Genomic DNA, 5,142 nt, shown 5'->3' on the forward strand with positions numbered 1-5,142 from the left:
ATCGGAGCGGTTCCTTGCCGCCTAGCGCCTAGGCGCCGCCTAGGCCGATTTTTAGAACATTGGTCTGAACAACCCAACACTAAAGGATTTGGGACTTTCTGTCGTTAATAATTACATATAACGACAGATTAATGTTGTTCAAATGAACTACAAACTACAGTTTTAATAAAACTGCTGTTGTCTGACATATAATAAGAACACATTTATATGTTGTCTGAAGGTACCAAAATAAAGGCTTGTTTAACAATCTGTTGTCTGAATGCATTTTCAAAGACATTTAATTGTTGTTTGAAAATCTCTTATAACTGGTTAAATTATGCTCATCTGTCATCTAAATAGTTTTAAGACTTTATTTTTATGTCTTTTATCTTGTATTCCAACCACAGTTTTAAGTATTTATGTTGTCTGATAGACAATATAACTATATGTAATCATGTAGTTCTGTAGTTTGATTGAGGTTGAAAACTCACTCTTCTGTTGTGTGATAATTAAATGAACTACGCGTTTCTGTTGTTTGTTTGAAGAACTTAGTTGTTTGATAATGAATTGAACTTCAGTTTTATGTTGTATGTTAGAAGTATTTCTGTTGTTTGATAGTGAATTGAACTTCAGTTTTCTGTTGTCTGGTAAAAGTATTCTGTTGTTTGATAATGAATTAAACTTCACTTTTCTGTTGTTTGATAGTGAAATAAACTTCAGTTTTCTGTTGTTACAAGTATGAAGGAACAACAGAGAGATATTCTTTTATGTTGTTACTGTATTTGTGATACAACATATCATAAACCTGCATTTGTTGGATTTGAACCATATAGCAAACCTCATTCTGTACACTAGTCATCAAAAAGGCATATTATAAGATCTGAAATCAGCAAATTCCTCATTGCATCAATTAACCCACCAAAATACATTCCCATCAGTAGCATAATACTAATTAAACTAGCTAGCATGCTAGCCTTTACATTAACCCCTGCCATTGTTGCATGGATCCTAATCTAACTAAGACAAAAACCTGGTAGCATCCATATAGTAGTTACAGCAACTGCATGCATTATATTGTTCAACACTTTCCATCAGTTCTATCAAAATGCACAAAAGCAGTTCCTAGACACTACTACTGCAAGTTATCAAGCTACCAGAAATAAAAGCAGATATATAGGTTGATACTTAATTTTCTGGGAACTTCAAAACATGCTTAGCCCATTCCGCTCGGATCTCATCAATATCCTTGTCTGTGTAAACCAAATTTGACCTCGTTCCCCACTGCAATAAGGAAATGCAGCAAATTAAATATGAAAGTTATATGCACAAAGCATGCACTATATCATTAAACAATAAAGTCCATAGGTAAGCAGTTGATCAATTTTACCTTAATACTAAAATCCAAGTTCTTGTCCTCCACAATTTCTTTCATGTAACCATCAGGTGCTTTTTCATTTCTACAAGAAATTACTGCAGCACCGACACTGAGAAACTTTCCCTTGGAATTGGACCATTTTGTCTCTCCTGCATGTGAGTAGGGGTCGTATGGGAATCATCTGTGGACCCGTGAATAGGCTTGGTGCAACAAACATTGCAGTTGGCACAGCATATCACTTTTTTAGATTTATTTGAGCTCCAAAATGGTCGCTTGCGACCACCAAGATCATCTTTCTCAGATGTTGAATCTCGTTCTTCTGATTTGACATCTAAATATGCTATTTCTGCCTGATAGGACCTGAACAATACAGAAATATCATAAAGTTAGACAAGCTAATGATGAGCAAAACTAAAAGTAACAAAAAAGAAAAATCTTATTGAGCTATTTCATCTTAGAACTGCACTCAATATGAGCTCCTCCCTGCATGCCAAACATAATAGCTTATTACAACTAAAAGGCATTATGGAAGCATAGTTCTGTAAGAACAATATAAACAAAAATATTACATGAGCACAAGTGATGATATCATATCCCACCTAGTTGGTTGTTATCCTCCTCAGTCCTAAGAAATTGCAACTGAACAATCACATTAATTGTATTCTCCTACAACAATCATAAAACAAACAAAAGAGTGAAATAACATGGAAAATAGAGTAATTGCTAAAGGCATAGATTAATCCATGTACAGGGCTAACGTGTTTGTGCATAGGCCTTCAGGCAAACCCAGCAACTTTTCATGTCCAAACAACCAAATTAATGCTCATTATAGAACAAATTAGAGTAACTAATGCATGAAATCAATAACAAATCTTGCATTAGGTAGCCTATAACTCATACATTTCATTGAGAAGGCCACTAAAGTAGAGTAGTTAATACACATCACCTTGCCCATATGGTCTGCTCCAACACAATAATAGAATATGAACAATTCCAGCATATAATGTTATAAAGTCAAAAGACCAAATTCAACAGGGTTCTCATATCCAGGAACCATATAATGTTATCTTTTCAAAATTAACTTGAATGATGCAATGTGATTTTGCTAACATGTGTCACATAAAAGGTATTTGTCAGCTTATGTTTCAATATTACAAACCGCCTAAAGGAATTTGCATGTTCTTATAGTGTTGACAGGCTTTACAATGATTCAGATGAGCATATAGCTCTGAACTGATAAACTTGTAATGAGAAGAAGCAGTTCAAAGTGTGAAGTGAAAGATAAATTTCATTTAACAATGATTAACAATTAATATACTAAAATTTGCAGGATCGTATTCATATACCAGATCTATTATGACACTTACCAGATCTATTATGACACTTACCAGATCCAGAGTGCATAAAAGGCCATACTCTTCTAAGGCGAATTCCACAATAGGCCATGTTCTTTGCAGCACATCTGTGTCTGCACAACACAGTTCAAAGGGTGGTAATTGATAAATGGAGCTTTCCACTCCGCTATAATGAACAATGAGGCATGCCCAACCTTTACTATTCCACAATGAGGCTTACCAAAGAGATATTACAATAAGACACAACATTTCCAAATTTTACGATTTCATGTAACATATTTCCATCAAATTTTTCTTCTATCTTACATTTTTCTCTTTCACAATGATGAATGTGATCATACTTATTCAGTAAACTAAGGCTAATGTCAAATAAATACCTATACGAACAAATATCTAATTGACTGGAATTGGAAGAAGAAGAGACCAATTGCTGCCACCTCCACCGAGCTCGTGAGGCGCCGAAATGGAACTACTAGAAGAGACACATCATTGGGAAGACACACTATCAATATTGATATATTGCATGGGAACTTGCAATTACAATAACATCGTCCATAACTTCAAATGAAATAATGATCTTTTCAAATAGAAAAACTAAAAATTCAAATGGAGAAGCATCCTTACTTGCAATGCTGCTGTCTAGGTCAATTCCAAAATTTAAATTTTTAAACAAAAGGGGTTCACTAGGATAACCAATTATGCATCACTGCAAATACATATAATCAACAACATAAGTACTCGGTCCATGGACTGAAGGTAGAAGTGGAATAATGAAAGGCAGAATAAACTTGAAAAAAAAAACAAAAAAAAACTTGAAGTACGCAAAGGATTTACTTGCGGAAAAGAAATGAAAGATACAATTAAAGCACTCCTAAAACAAGAGTCCCCCGGGGGATGGTGTGTGTGCACTAATGCGCTAAAAGCAAGCGCATAATTTAACCCTGAAATGTCATCGTTAGTATATAGTCAATAGGGATCGTTCTATTCCGGGGATTGAGGGTACACCTGTAATTACAAAAACAAATTAATAAAAGTAAAAAGTATTATTTACAAAAATAAAACAAAGAATAAAAATATATACAAATGAACACAAAAGGGGGTTTTAGGATTATTAAATTAAAAACTAAAATAAATAAAATAAAGAAAACGTAAAAAACATATATACACGGGTGGAATGAGAGAACAAAGATCAAAACCAAAACTATGATCAAATTCGATTAAATCCTAATATTGTTCATCTAAGTCATGAGAAAGGAGTTGATCATGTGAAATATTCGAAAGCAAATAATTTCCCATTTTTTACTTTTCAGTGCTAATTAACCTAAGTGAAAGCACAAAGATTAATCCTATCAAACATGTAATCAAGCCCTAGAAAGCTAGTCAATCATGACATGTTTAACGCATTAAGAACAAAGAAAGGCTATCAACTCAAGTGTGCAACTTAGTATGAAAAAGTCCACCCAATTGCAATCCTCTTTAATTAAATTCGGTTTTTGTCCAAAACCTTTACTACTTCGATTCAAGTTACACAAAACAAAAAGTTGATTTCATGTTCTTAAACCTAGCACCATTCATATCAAAACCCTAAGTGTTTCGAACCACATAAGATTAAAATACAAAAGATATCTATAAAGCAAATTTAATTAAACAAACTCACATAAGCAACTCTCGAATTACAATATAAGAGTCAAAATTCTCATTTAATCATAAAAATTCCAGAAATAATAACTTTGTTCAATCATGAATGTTAACTAAAACAAAACCAACGAAATTCAAACAAAGGTTACAAAGTAGAGGTCGAATTACACCGTGGATGGAAGATGAGGATGGATGATTTTCGTTGTGATCCTTGAAGCTTGAAAGCAAGTCTTCAATGGTGGATGGTGGTGGAATAGGTCACGGTTCCTTCTTCTCCCTTCGGCCTTGCTTGAACTCCGTGGCTTGCTTTAGAGGATGTAGAGAATTTTCTGAATGAAGAGGTGTTTGTTGTGGTGGTGTTGTTGTGTGATGGTGTGTTAAATTGTGTAGAGAATGCTCCTATTTATAGGAGGATGGCAACTTAGTCTCCAAGTCTTCGAGATTGATCCACACAGCATTAGTCAATTAGATAACGCCACGTCAGCTCTGCTATGTCGTCCAACCAATAAGAAACCTCCAATTTAACACCTTGATTTAGGGAGATTATTTTTGAATTAATTGCATGATTATTTTCTGATTTATCTCCTCAAATAACTATCCAATCATGCCACACAGCTTCGACCAATCACAGAATGCCATGTCAGCTCTGTTGAGTCATCCAGCCAATCAGAAGCCTCAAAAATAAATCCCATAATCTTTCCAAATATATTATTGCTGATTTTGCCCAGATTTAATATGATTTTTCTCTTAATTTTCGGCCAAAATACTCTTGAGTGAAAATAGGAATGAATCTGG

Source organism: Rosa chinensis, chromosome 1 (assembly GCF_002994745.2).
Source record: "Rosa chinensis cultivar Old Blush chromosome 1, RchiOBHm-V2, whole genome shotgun sequence".
NCBI classification, from domain to species: domain Eukaryota; kingdom Viridiplantae; phylum Streptophyta; class Magnoliopsida; order Rosales; family Rosaceae; genus Rosa; species Rosa chinensis.